The sequence below is a fragment of the Palaemon carinicauda genome, chromosome 37 (genome assembly GCF_036898095.1).
Source record: "Palaemon carinicauda isolate YSFRI2023 chromosome 37, ASM3689809v2, whole genome shotgun sequence".
Classification (NCBI taxonomy): domain Eukaryota; kingdom Metazoa; phylum Arthropoda; class Malacostraca; order Decapoda; family Palaemonidae; genus Palaemon; species Palaemon carinicauda.
In genome coordinates this window covers 70200699-70215386 of record NC_090761.1, presented here as the reverse complement: position 1 = coordinate 70215386, position 14688 = coordinate 70200699, and the positions used below count along the sequence as shown (strand labels likewise).

Sequence of the window (14688 nt, the reverse complement as noted above, 5' to 3'; positions counted from 1 at the left end):
TTATGATTAATTCACTTATTTTTTTTATTTATAAAGCAAAGGATAATGTATATTCAACTATATTCTCAAGGCAAGAACACTTACTCTGATTTTTTTATTTGGTTTCGTTACTGTTATATAAAATCCTTTTAGGAACTAGCCTACAGATATGAACACTCTTTGGTATAAGAAAGTATTTACGGGACAAATAATTAAATAAATGAATAAATAAGTAAACAGTTTCCTAGTTAAGAAATTATTATTTTCTTGGTCTCATGTACTTCCAATGACCGTGTCCCTCTTAACATATCTGTTTATCCCCTTTTTTCTCTCTCGCAGAAAGATGTAGATATGATAAACTTACATAATCATGATATCTAAACTCTCAGCTTCGTTAAAACTAAAAAGGGCACAAACAGAGAGAGGAAATCCAACTAGTTAATTGCTAAAAACGTGTAAATTTCTTTATTATATATTGAGAGAATGAAGGTATTCGAATAAACATAAAAGAAGTTTGTTTCATCAATCTATAGTATTTTCACATTATTTTTAATGCATACGGGAATGTTATAAAGCATAGCTTATAATTTACGAAACAAACAACATTTATGTTCTATATTGGGTACATATTTTATATCACAAATTTACGTGAAAGGGTAACCCAATAAATTAACAATATATATATTAGTAAAACCCTTTGAATAATTAAATATTGATTTTGCTTTACTCTAATAATCAAATTTAAATAAATCAATCCTTAGTTTACGATATAAAAAAATATCAATTTACTTATTGTCCCTCTTGCTTGAGGGTACACTCGAGCACACTATTCTATCTTATTTCTTTTCCTCTTATTTTGTTAAAGTTTTTTATAGTTTATATATGAAATATTCATTTTAGTGTTGTTACTTTTCTTAAAATATTCTATTTTAATTGTTAATTACTTCTCTTATTTCCTTGTTTTTTCTCCTCACTGGGCTATTTTCCCTGTTGGACCCCTGGGCTTATAGCATCTTGCTTTTCCAACTAAGGCTGTAGCTTAGCAACTAATAATAATAATAATAATAATAATAATAATAATAATAATAATAATAATAATAATAATAATAATAATATGAAGTTCATTTTTTCTATCAATTTTACATAACCACATAAATTATAATTTTTCCATATTTTTTCCTCATTCCAATAGATGGCACCATCTGTATTTTTTTTTTCCTTTTTTGGTACTTAACTACCATTGTATTCACTAAGAATCCTTGTTTGTATTTCAGACAATCAGGAGTTGATTTCAAGTCCTTTGTCTGAGTAAAACGAGTTGGACTGCTGTAATTGGTGATATGTGATATAAGCCTCGAGGAAGAAAATTAAAGAATTTGGCGAGTTGCCAAAGTGATTGAAGGTTGCTTTATTGATATGGTGATTTGGATCTAAAGGTACGTAAAAAGTTAGGAGGGTTTTATTTCTATAATAGCTACTTTGGTTAGTCAACCGTAATTAGTTGTTTATCCCTTTTGAAACTTATATTAAAGTTTGTCAATAAATTAAGCTTGTTTGTTTTGTCAATGAATTAAGCTTATTTGGTTTGAATCGGTTTCAGTTAATTTAGCTACCTTGGTGTCAGTGAATTAAGCTTTAGTATGTCAATGAATTAAGCTTATTAGGTTTGTCAGATTGAAGCTGGCGTTTAGTTTGTCAATGAAGCAAGATTTTTTGGTTTCAATGAATTATACTCGTTTGGTTTCTCAATGAATTAAGCTTTAGATTGTTAATGGATTAAACTTTTTTGGATTGTCAATGGAATGATTTTGTTTGGCTTGTCTATGAATTAACCTTGTTTGGATTGTCAATTATGACTGTTTGGTATGTCAATGAATTAAGCTTTTTTGGTTTTTCTATGCTTAGAACAGTGTTTTCCTTTAAAGGTTATACAGACCTTATTTGAAAATCTTTCTTATCCAAAATAGATACTGAATATAAAATATACTGAATATATAAAGTAAAATTAATTTGAGTTAACAAAATCAAATTTCTTTTACAGGGGCAGCTTTAACTCACAGCTACAAGTAAAGAGCTATGGACTGCAAATGAATGCTTTCTGAAGATTAACTCGAGAAATTTGTGGAGTTCGAGTTAATATCAAGGTAAGTGTAGTAACGAGAATTTAAACTTAAAATCCAAATTGAATTCTAAAGTTTGTTTAGTTTAGATTAGGTTTTCTTCAGAAACTGATTTTGACTAATTAATGACGTGTCCATATATTAAGCTAGGGCTTAGTTACCTCCGTCAACAAAGTTGGAAAGTGGCATTTGTGTTACCCCTTGTTTGTTTGTTTCCTAACCACAATATTAATCGTAGAGTAATGAAACTTGCAGGGATTAACTGTTGCGTAAAAGGCTGGATATGATAAAAATTTGGAAGGTAAAGGTCAAAGGTTAAGGTCACGGTCAGGCAAAATGTTCAATTCACGTAATGTAATAAACTGTAAGTTTGGACATCGTTGACACTTCAAACTTCGTTCATAATTGCCCTTTTAGTTTGTAAAGGTATAATGTTAAGGGTTGTCTTTTCTCTGGATTTAGTTTTTGGGTTGCCAATGGGTTACGACAAAAATTGGTATGCATATGGATTAAGCTAGGAGTTTTTCATATGATTAATCTTATGCTTGACTCTTTTAAGTATAAAGCTATTATTGGATTGTTAAAGGATTGTTAAAGGATTACGCATAGGGTTGGCCTGTCCATGGAGTAAGGATTATTTTATGGAGTGCTATATATTTATCAACGAAATAGGTGTTTAGTTAATTACTGGATTAAAATAGGATTTTTTGTCCTTGTAATAAACTAGGTTAGATTATGCCTAGTTGTCAATGGGTATGGATGATTGTTTGGTTTGCTTACGGATAATGCTAGGTTTTGGATTATTTTTGGCTTCTGTTAGTCTATGAATTGCGCTGGGTTTTGGGTTGCCTATTATGCTAGTTTGGTTTGAGCATTACAGTAGGGTTAGGGAATATATGGATTCTATGGATTGGTTTGTCTATGGTTTTGTATGAATGCAGCTGTGGTTTGGTTTTGTATGAATTCAGCTAGGGTATGGTTTGTCTAGGGATTGCACTAGGGTATGATTTGTCTAGGGATTGCACTATGGTTTGGTTTGTCTACGGATTGCACCATGGTTTGGTTTGTCTAGGGATTGCACTATGGTTTGGTTTGTCTACGGATTGCACCATGGTTTGGTTTGTCTAGGGATTGCACTATGGTTTGGTTTGTCTACGGATTGCACCATGGTTTGGTTTGTCTAGGGATTGCACTATGGTTTGGTTTGTCTAGGGATTGCCGTAGGATTTGGTTTGTCTAGGGATTGCTGTAGGGTTTGGTTTGTCTAGAGACTGCAATAGGGTTTAGTTTGCCCAGAGACTGCATTAGAGTTTGGTTTGTCTAGTCTAGTGTGCAGTAGGGTTTTGGTTTGGTTTGTCTAGAGAGAGCAGTGGGGTTTTGGTTTGGTTTGTCTAGAGAGTGCAGTGGGGTTTTGGTTTGTCTAGAGAGTGCAGTGGGGTTTTGGTTTGTCTAGAGAGTGCAGTGGGGTTTTGGTTTGTCTAGAGAGTGCAGTGGGGTTTGGGTTTGGTTTGTCTAGAGTGCAGTGGGGTTTTGGTTTGTCTAGAGAGTGCAGTGGGGTTTGGGTTTGGTTTGTCTAGAGAGAGCAGTGGGGTTTTGGTTTGGTTTGTCTAGAGTGCAGTGGGGTTTTGGTTTGTCTAGAGAGTGCAGTGGGGTTTGGGTTTGGTTTGTCTAGAGTGCAGTGGGGTTTTGGTTTGGTTTGTTTAGAGAGTGCAGTGGGGTTTTGGTTTGGTTTGTTTAGAGAGTGCAGTGGGGTTTTGGTTTGGTTTGTCTGGAGAGTGCAGTGGGGTTTTGGTTTGGTTTGTCTGGAGAGTGCAGTGGGGTTTTGGTTTGGTTTGTCTGGAGAGTGCAGTGGGGTTTTGGTTTGGTTTGTCTGGAGAGTGCAGTGGGGTTTTGGTTTGGTTTGTCTGGAGAGTGCAGTGGGGTTTGGGTTTGGTTTGTCTGGAGAGTGCAGTGGGGTTTGGGTTTGGTTTGTCTGGAGAGTGCAGTGGGGTTTGGGTTTGGTTTGTCTGGCGAGTGCAGTGGGGTTTGGTTTGTCTGGCGAGTGCAGTGGGGTTTGGTTTGTCTGGCGAGTGCAGTGGGGTTTGGTTTGTCTGTCTAGTGCAGTGGGGTTTGGTTTGTCTGGCGAGTGCAGTGGGGTTTGGTTTGTCTGGCGAGTGCAGTGGGGTTTGGTTTGTCTGGCGAGTGCAGTGGGGTTTGGTTTGTCTGGCGAGTGCAGTGGGGTTTTGGTTTGGTTTGTCTGGCGAGTGCAGTGGGGTTTTGGTTTGGTTTGTCTAGAGAGTGCAGTGGGGTTTTGGTTTGGTTTGTCTAGAGAGTGCAGTGGGGTTTTGGTTTGGTTTGTCTGGAGAGTGCAGTGGGGTTTTGGTTTGGTTTGTCTGGAGAGTGCAGTGGGGTTTTGGTTTGGTTTGTCTGGAGAGTGCAGTGGGGTTTGGGTTTGGTTTGTCTGGAGAGTGCAGTGGGGTTTGGGTTTGGTTTGTCTGGAGAGTGCAGTGGGGTTTGGGTTTGGTTTGTCTGGAGAGTGCAGTGGGGTTTGGGTTTGGTTTGTCTGGAGAGTGCAGTGGGGTTTGGGTTTGGTTTGTCTGGCGAGTGCAGTGGGGTTTGGGTTTGGTTTGTCTGGCGGGTGCAGTGGGGTTTGGGTTTGGTTTGTCTGGCGAGTGCAGTGGGGTTTGGGTTTGGTTTGTCTGGCGAGTGCAGTGGGGTTTGGTTTGTCTGGCGAGTGCAGTGGGGTTTGGTTTGTCTGGCGAGTGCAGTGGGGTTTGGTTTGTCTGGCGAGTGCAGTGGGGTTTTGGTTTGGTTTGTCTGGAGAGTGCAGTGGGGTTTTGGTTTGGTTTGTCTGGAGAGTGCAGTGGGGTTTTGGTTTGGTTTGTCTGGAGAGTGCAGTGGGGTTTTGGTTTGGTTTGTCTGGAGAGTGCAGTGGGGTTTTGGTTTGGTTTGTCTGGAGAGTGCAGTGGGGTTTTGGTTTGGTTTGTCTGGAGAGTGCAGTGGGGTTTTGGTTTGGTTTGTCTGGAGAGTGCAGTGGGGTTTTGGTTTGGTTTGTCTGGAGAGTGCAGTGGGGTTTTGGTTTGGTTTGTCTGGAGAGTGCAGTGGGGTTTTGGTTTGGTTTGTCTGGAGAGTGCAGTGGGGTTTTGGTTTGGTTTGTCTGGAGAGTGCAGTGGGGTTTTGGTTTGGTTTGTCTGGAGAGTGCAGTGGGGTTTTGGTTTGGTTTGTCTGGAGAGTGCAGTGGGGTTTTGGTTTGGTTTGTCTGGAGAGTGCAGTGGGGTTTTGGTTTGGTTTGTCTGGAGAGTGCAGTGGGGTTTTGGTTTGGTTTGTCTGGAGAGTGCAGTGGGGATTTGGTTTGGTTTGTCTGGAGAGTGCAGTGGGGTTTTGGTTTGGTTTGTCTGGAGAGTGCAGTGGGGTTTTGGTTTGGTTTGTCTGGAGAGTGCAGTGGGGTTTTGGTTTGGTTTGTCTGGAGAGTGCAGTGGGGTTTTGGTTTGGTTTGTCTAGAGAGTGCAGTGGGGTTTTGGTTTGGTTTGTCTAGAGAGTGCAGTGGGGTTTTGGTTTGGTTTGTCTAGAGAGTGCAGTGGGGTTTTGGTTTGGTTTGTCTAGAGAGTGCAGTGGGGTTTTGGTTTGGTTTGTCTAGAGAGTGCAGTGGGGTTTTGGTTTGGTTTGTCTAGAGAGTGCAGTGGGGTTTTGGTTTGGTTTGTCTAGAGAGTGCAGTGGGGTTTTGGTTTGGTTTGTCTAGAGAGTGCAGTGGGGTTTTGGTTTGGTTTGTCTAGAGAGTGCAGTGGGGTTTTGGTTTGGTTTGTCTAGAGAGTGCAGTGGGGTTTTGGTTTGGTTTGTCTAGAGAGTGCAGTGGGGTTTTGGTTTGGTTTGTCTAGAGAGTGCAGTGGGGTTTTGGTTTGGTTTGTCTAGAGAGTGCAGTGGGGTTTTGGTTTGGTTTGTCTAGAGAGTGCAGTGGGGTTTTGGTTTGGTTTGTCTAGAGAGTGCAGTGGGGTTTTGGTTTGGTTTGTCTAGAGAGTGCAGTGGGGTTTTGGTTTGGTTTGTCTAGAGAGTGCAGTGGGGTTTTGGTTTGGTTTGTCTAGAGAGTGCAGTGGGGTTTTGGTTTGGTTTGTCTAGAGAGTGCAGTGGGGTTTTGGTTTGGTTTGTCTAGAGAGTGCAGTGGGGTTTTGGTTTGGTTTGTCTAGAGAGTGCAGTGGGGTTTTGGTTTGGTTTGTCTAGAGAGTGCAGTGGGGTTTTGGTTTGGTTTGTCTAGAGAGTGCAGTGGGGTTTTGGTTTGGTTTGTCTAGAGAGTGCAGTGGGGTTTTGGTTTATCCGTGGACTATGAAAGGGTTTGATTTGCCGAGCATTATAAAAGGGTATGGCATGTCCGTGGATTACACCAGTTTAGTTTGTCTTTACAATGAGAGGGTATTTTGTTAAAGGATTACGGTATGGTTTTGGCTGTGGATGTTACTAGTGTTTGGTTTGTCCGTGGATGTTCCTAGAATTTGGTATGCCCGTGGATCACGCTAGGGTTTGGTATGCCCGTGGATCACGCTAGGGTTTGGTATGCCCGTGGATCACGCTAGGGTTTGGTATGCCCGTGGATCACGCTAGGGTTTGGTATGCCCGTGGATCACGCTAGGGTTTGGTATGCCCGTGGATCACGCTAGGGTTTGGTATGCCCGTGGATCACGCTAGGGTTTGGTATGCCCATGGATCACGCTAGGGTTTGGTATGCTAGGGTTTTGTATGCCCTGGGATCATGCTAGGGTTGGGTTTGCCCGTGGATTAAGCTAGGGTTTGGTATGCCCGTGGATTATGCTAGGGTTTGGTATGCCCATGGATCACGCTAGGGTTTGGTATGCTAGGGTTTTGTATGCCCTGGGATCATGCTAGGGTTGGGTTTGCCCGTGGATTAAGCTAGGGTTTGGTATGCCCGTGGATTATGCTAGGGAAGTTTGTTGAAGGATCACGCTCGGGTTTGGTATGCCCGTGGATCACGCTCGGGTTTGGTATGCCCGTGGATCACGCTCGGGTTTGGTATGCCCGTGGATCACGCTCGGGTTTGGTATGCCCGTGGATCACGCTCGGGTTTGGTATGCCCGTGGATCACGCTCGGGTTTGGTATGCCCGTGGATCACGCTCGGGTTTGGTATGCCCGTGGATCACGCTCGGGTTTGGTATGCCCGTGGATCACGCTCGGGTTTGGTATGCCCGTGGATCACGCTCGGGTTTGGTATGCCCGTGGATCACGCTCGGGTTTGGTATGCCCGTGGATCACGCTCGGGTTTGGTATGCCCGTGGATCACGCTCGGGTTTGGTATGCCCGTGGATCACGCTCGGGTTTGGTATGCCCGTGGATCACGCTCGGGTTTGGTATGCCCGTGGATCACGCTCGGGTTTGGTATGCCCGTGGATCACGCTCGGGTTTGGTATGCCCGTGGATCACGCTCGGGTTTGGTATGCCCGTGGATCACGCTCGCGTTTGGTATGCCCGTGGATCACGCTCGGGTTTGGTTTGTCTAGGGATTATGAAAGGGTTTGGTTTGCCATGCATTAAAAGAAGGTATGGCATGTCCACGGATTACGCTAGTTTGGTTTGTCCGTGAAATTACAATAGGGTATTTTGTTAAAGGATTACGCTGTGGTTTTGTCCGTGGCTTATGCTAGTGTTTGGCTTGTCCATGGAGCATGCTAGGGATTTTTGTCTGTGGATTCAAAGAGGGTTTTGGTTTGTCCGTGAATTAAGGTATTTTGTGAAAGGATTACGCTATGGTTTTGTCCATGGATTACGCTGTGGTTGCTTTGTCTATAGATTATGCTAGGGTTTGGCTTGTCCATGGAGCACTCAAGGTTTTTTGTCTGGATTACATGAGGGTTTTGGTTTGTCCGTGAATTAAGTTTTGTTAAAGAATTACGCCATGGTTTTGTCCATGTATTACGCTATGCTTTTGTCCATGGATTACTGTTTTGTCCAGAGATTACACTAGGGTTTGGTTTGTCCATGGATTATGCTAGGGTATTTTTAAAGGATTATGCTAATGTTTTGCCTGTGGATTATGCTATGGTTTTCTGTTATGTTATGGTTGCCTTGTCTATAGATTATGCTGGGCAATTTTGAAGAAGGATTATGCTAGGGTTTGGTTTGTCCGTGGATTATGCTGGGGTTTGGTTTGTCTGTGGATTATGCTGGGGTTTGGTTTGTCTGTGGATTATGCTGGGGTTTGGTTTGTCCGTGGATTATGCTGGGGTTTGGTTTGTCCGTGGATTATGCTGGGGTTTGGTTTGTCCGTGGATTATGCTGGGGTTTGGTTTGTCCGTGGATTATGCTGGGGTTTGGTTTGTCCGTGGATTATGCTGGGGTTTGGTTTGTCCGTGGATTATGCTGGGGTTTGGTTTGTCCGTGGATTATGCTGGGGTTTGGTTTGTCCGTGGATTATGCTAGGGTTTGGTTTATCCGTGGATTACGTTAGGGTTTGGCTTGTCCAAGGGTGCACGCTAGGGATTTTTGTCTGTGGACTAAGAGAGGGTTTTGGTTTGTCCGTGAATTAAGGAATTTTGTGAAAGGATTACGCTATGGTTTTGTCCATGGATTACGCTGTGGTTGCTTTGTCTATAGATTATGCTAGGGTTTGGCTTGTCCATGGAGCACGCTAGGTTTTTTGTCAGGATTACATGAGGGTTTGGTTTGTCCGTGAATTAAGTTTTGTTAAAGAATTACGCCATGGTTTTGTCCATGTATTATGCTATGGTTTTGTCCATGGATTATTTTGTCCAGAGATTACGCTAGGGTTTGGTTTGTCCATGGATTATGCTAGGGTATTTTTAAAGGATTATGCTAATGTTTTGCCCGTGGATTATGCTATGGTTTTCTGTTATGGTTGCCTTGTCTATAGATTATGCTTGGCAATTTTGAAGGAGGATTATGCTAGGTTTTGGTTTGTCTGTGGATTATGCTAGGGTTTGGTTTGTCCGTGGATTATGGTAGGGTTTGGTTTGTCCGTGGATTATTCTATGGTTTGGTTTGTCCGCATATTACGCTAGGGTTTGGTTTGTCCGTGGATTATGCTAGGGTTTGGTTTGTCCGTGGATTATGCTAGGGTTTGGTTTGTCCGTGGATTATGCTAGGGTTTGGTTTGTCCGTGGATTATGCTAGGGTTTGGTTTGTCCGTGGATTATGCTAGGGTTTGGTTTGTCCGTGGATTATGCTAGGGTTTGGTTTGTCCGTGGATTATGCTGGGGTTTGGTTTGTCCGTGGATTATGCTGGGGTTTGGTTTGTCCGTGGATTATGCTGGGGTTTGGTTTGTCCGTGGATTATGCTGGGGTTTGGTTTGTCCGTGGATTATGCTGGGGTTTGGTTTGTCCGTGGATTATGCTGGGGTTTGGTTTGTCCGTGGATTATGCTGGGGTTTGGTTTGTCCATGGAGCACGCTAGGGATTTTTGTCTGGACTAAGAGAGGGTTTTGGTTTGTCCGTGAATTAAGGTATTTTGTGAAAGCAGTACGCTATGGTTTGTCCGTGGATTATGCTAGGGTTTGATTTTTCCGTGGATTATGCTAGGGTTTGATTTTTCCGTGGATTACGCTAGGGTTTGACTTGTCCGTGGATTACGCTAGGGTTTGACTTGTCCGTGGATTACGCTAGGGTTTGACTTGTCCGTGGATTACGCTAGGGTTTGACTTGTCCGTGGATTACGCTAGGGTTTGACTTGTCCGTGGATTACGCTAGGGTTTGGCTTGTCCGTGGATTACGCTAGGGTTTGGCTTGTCCGTGGATTACGCTAGGGTTTGGCTTGTCCGTGGATTACGCTAGGGTTTGGTTTGTCCGTGGATTACACTAGGGTTTGGCTTGTCCATGGAGCACGCTAGGGGTTTTTGTCTGTGGACTAAGAGAGGGTTTTGGTTTGTCCGTGAATTAAGGTATTTTGTGAAAGGATTACGCTATGGTTTTGTCCATGGATTAGGTTATGGTTGCTTTGTCTATAGATTATGCTAGGGTTTGGCTTGTCCATGGAGCACGCTAGGTTTTTTGTCTGGATTACAAGAGGGTTTTGGTTTGTCCGTGAATAAAGTTATTTTGTTAAAGAATTACACCATGGTTTTGTCCATGTATTACACTATGGTTTTGTCCATGGATTACTGTTTTGTCCATGGATTACGCTAGGGTTTGGTTTGTCCATGGATTATGCTAGGGTATTTTTAAAGGTTTATGCTATGGTATTTTAAAAGTATTATGCTAATGTTTTGCCCGTGGATTATGCTATGGTTTTCTGTTATGTTATCATTGCCTTGTCTATAGATTAGGCTAGGGTTTGGTTTGTCCGTGGATTATGCTAGTGTTTGACTTGTCCGTGGATTACGCTAGGGTTTGGTTTATCCGTGGATTACGCTAGGGTTTGGTTTGTCCGTGGATTACGCTAGGGTTTGGTTTGTCCGTGGATTACGCTAGGGTTTGGTTTGTCCGCGGATTACGCTAGGGTTTGGTTTGTCCGCGGATTACGCTAGGGTTTGGTTTGTCCGCGGATTACGCTAGGGTTTGGTTTGTCCGCGGATTACGCTAGGGTTTGGTTTGTCCGCGGATTACGCTAGGGTTTGGTTTGTCCGCGGATTACGCTAGGGTTTGGTTTGTCCGCGGATTACGCTAGGGTTTGGTTTGTCCGCGGATTACGCTAGGGTTTGGTTTGTCCGCGGATTACGCTAGGGTTTGGTTTGTCCTGTCAGTGGATTACGCTAGGGTTTGGTTTGTCCTGTCCGCGGATTACGCTAGGGTTTGGTTTGTCCTGTCAGTGGATTACGCTAGGGTTTGGTTTGTCCTGTCAGTGGATTACGCTAGGGTTTGGTTTGTCCGCGGATTACGCTAGGGTTTGGATTGTCCTGTCAGTGGATTACGCTAGGGTTTGGATTGTCCTGTCAGTGGATTACGCTAGGGTTTGGTTTGTCCTGTCAGTGGATTACGCTAGGGTTTGGTTTGTCCTGTCAGTGGATTACGCTAGGGTTTGGTTTGTCCTGTCAGTGGATTACGCTAGGGTTTGGATTGTCCTGTCAGTGGATTACGCTAGGGTTTGGTTTGTCCTGTCAGTGGATTACGCTAGGGTTTGGTTTGTCCTGTCAGTGGATTACGCTAGGGTTTGGTTTGTCCTGTCAGTGGATTACGCTAGGGTTTGGTTTGTCCTGTCAGTGGATTACGCTAGGGTTTGGTTTGTCCTGTCAGTGGATTACGCTAGGGTTTGGTTTGTCCTGTCAGTGGATTACGCTAGGGTTTGGTTTGTCCGCGGATTACGCTAGGGTTTGGATTGTCCTGTCAGTGGATTACGCTAGGGTTTGGTTTGTCCTGTCAGTGGATTACGCTAGGGTTTGGTTTGTCCTGTCAGTGGATTACGCTAGGGTTTGGTTTGTCCTGTCAGTGGATTACGCTAGGGTTTGGTTTGTCCTGTCAGTGGATTACGCTAGGGTTTGGTTTGTCCTGTCAGTGGATTACGCTAGGGTTTGGTTTGTCCTGTCCGCGGATTACGCTAGGGTTTGGTTTGTCCTGTCAGTGGATTACGCTAGGGTTTGGTTTGTCCTGTCAGTGGATTACGCTAGGGTTTGGTTTGTCCGCGGATTACGCTAGGGTTTGGATTGTCCTGTCAGTGGATTACGCTAGGGTTTGGATTGTCCTGTCAGTGGATTACGCTAGGGTTTGGTTTGTCCTGTCAGTGGATTACGCTAGGGTTTGGTTTGTCCTGTCAGTGGATTACGCTAGGGTTTGGTTTGTCCTGTCAGTGGATTACGCTAGGGTTTGGTTTGTCCTGTCAGTGGATTACGCTAGGGTTTGGTTTGTCCTGTCAGTGGATTACGCTAGGGTTTGGTTTGTCCTGTCAGTGGATTACGCTAGGGTTTGGTTTGTCCTGTCAGTGGATTACGCTAGGGTTTGGTTTGTCCTGTCAGTGGATTACGCTAGGGTTTGGTTTGTCCTGTCAGTGGATTACGCTAGGGTTTGGTTTGTCCTGTCAGTGGATTACGCTAGGGTTTGGTTTGTCCTGTCAGTGGATTACGCTAGGGTTTGGTTTGTCCTGTCAGTGGATTACGCTAGGGTTTGGTTTGTCCTGTCAGTGGATTACGCTAGGGTTTGGTTTGTCCTGTCAGTGGATTACGCTAGGGTTTGGTTTGTCCTGTCAGTGGATTACGCTAGGGTTTGGTTTGTCCTGTCAGTGGATTACGCTAGGGTTTGGTTTGTCCTGTCAGTGGATTACGCTAGGGTTTGGTTTGTCCTGTCAGTGGATTACGCTAGGGTTTGGTTTGTCCTGTCAGTGGATTACGCTAGGGTTTGGTTTGTCTGTGGATTACGCTAGGGTTTGGTTTGTCTGTGGATTACGCTAGGGTTTGGTTTGTCCATGGATTATGCTATAGTATTTTCCGCGGATTATGCTTTGGTTTTGTCTATTACGTGAGGTGTTTTGTTAATGGATTACATTAGATTACTCTTTGGAATCTGTGAGGGGATGATATCTCTGGTTAAATAACACTGGTTGAGTATTGCATTAAATATCTTATTCTGATTCGTCAATGGAAGGTAATTAAAGCATATGATTTAATGTAATTGGAATAATTGCAGTGTAAGAAACTGTTCTGATATACTTTAATAATTTCTCTAGGATATACCTTAAACTAATGAACTTAAATTTTCATCTTGCTTTAGTAGTCTGTATTTAGCTATTTCTAACTTATAATCTGTATTTTTTTTTTAAGGAATTATTCATAAATTCAAATTTAAGTAATTTGAAAAAAAAAATTATGCAGTGGGTCAAGATTTATTTTACCATGGTTCTTTATTGAATTATTGAGTCATATCATAGTTCTTGGATTGCTTTGTCAAAGTAAGGTTGGACCAGTTGTTAAATGGCATAAGTATGGTAGATAATTTGTTGCTATCGTGCATAATGTTAACTAGTGTATCATAAATGCCAATCTCTAGATTAATATTAGAAGGGAAGTTTAGTCAGTAGTAACAGAGTTTATAAAGGTGTTTGATTAGTTTCTGGATTAATGTTGGGCACTTTAATGATACGTTAATCATTGGATTAAGATATAAGACTGAATAATAAATCACTAAGAAAGGTTTGCGAGTAATGTAAATTGATTCACAAAGGCAATTGGCATAGTTGCATTGTTGTAGGTCATGGAGGTACTGAAGTTTTATTTAATCCCATAATCTACGAACTATTTACTTATAATTAAATAAGGGAACTTATTTTATGACTGGCTTTATGTACAGTTGTGCTAATGGAAACTTATTTTGCCAAGCTGATGAACTTTTTTTTCCACAGGACGATGTCAGGATGCCAGATAACACCTAATCAATCCACAGGATTCATGGAAATACCCCAATGAAGAAAAATTGAAGATATGCATCTAAGTTACGTCGTTAATGGATACACATGCCACGAAGAATCAAATTAGAAAACTCTTAGCCATTACGGATTCCTAAATACTCGAGATATCCTTTATTTTTTCATGTGAATGTTTGCAGGACTTTATTCACAGTAGTCTAGATTTTGGAATTTCATAATTTAATACTTTGAAAGAACAACCCCTTGACATTAAGCAACAGTTAAACCTTTGTCAGATTCTGTAATTAACAAGATTCATACTGCATACGTGCTGCCAAAGTAATAAGATGCAAGATTGAAGTTACCAGAATATTTGAAGTAAATTAGTCTTTTGTTCTTTAAAAATGTTTAGTGCAATTATATTCTTTGAGTTAGGTCACCAGAATCTTGCTGTAAAGGTCAAATGTCAAATTTTTGATCAGAGAAGTATTTAAAGGCTTAGTTTATTTTTTTTCTTTTTTTTTACTAAGATTCATATTCTGAGTTCAGTTTTGTTGATGAAAGTCTTAAGCATTTCATAAACTAAGTGGTATAAAGTAATCACTTTAAATTTTAAGTTTATAAATTAGTTTAACTAATACTTCAGGTGTTTAAATACACTTCTTAACTTAAACTACAACGAAGTTCATAAGGCCTAAGTAATTTAAAATATTGTCCCATAGCTTTGAATGTTCCTTTCAGGAGCTGAATGCCAGTTTCTTAAATACTCACGTTAAATGATTTCCAATTTTTTTTTTTCATATTAAACTGTTCATTACTTTAAACAAGTAGCCCTCAAGTGTGACTGACAGGTTATTTACTTAAGATTTAAAGTATTTTATATTCTAGTTAATAACTCCATTTAAGATTAATTTTCACATGTTAAGTATATTGCTATACCATATGTTTAACTTTGTGAATTCACTTAATTCTTAGTATCTGATATTCCCATATTTCATTAAGCTTAAACAAAGGGTATTCGTTGGAAAGTAAATGTCAAGCTTTTTTTGTTAATGGTTATTTTAGATATTTTTTCTAACTTCTGTGGTTACAAAAATAGTCTTATAAATGCAGCAAATAGTTTTTGAATAAGAATTAAAACCAGAATCTATAAGGCTCTTGTACTGTAGGTTAGCCAACTGCACAGCAGTTATTTACGTAGATGAGCCCATGGCATATATACATCTAGCAGATATACAGTACATGAAAAAAACATACAGCGTTTCTTAATGATTATCAAATGCACAACCATAACATTCTGAAAAGAATAGAATTCTTATTCC

The 14688-nt window shown here is 41.5% G+C and overlaps 1 long non-coding RNA gene across 1 annotated transcript; it reads left to right on the top strand.

Annotated features, from left to right (window-relative positions):
• The first annotated feature begins 1296 nt into the window (after positions 1 to 1296).
• Positions 1297 to 14115, top strand: LOC137629186 (uncharacterized). Its single transcript, XR_011041477.1, has 3 exons — positions 1297 to 1415; positions 2021 to 2123; positions 13364 to 14115. It is a non-coding gene; the product is annotated as an uncharacterized lncRNA (long non-coding RNA).
• The last annotated feature ends 573 nt before the right edge of the window (positions 14116 to 14688 follow it).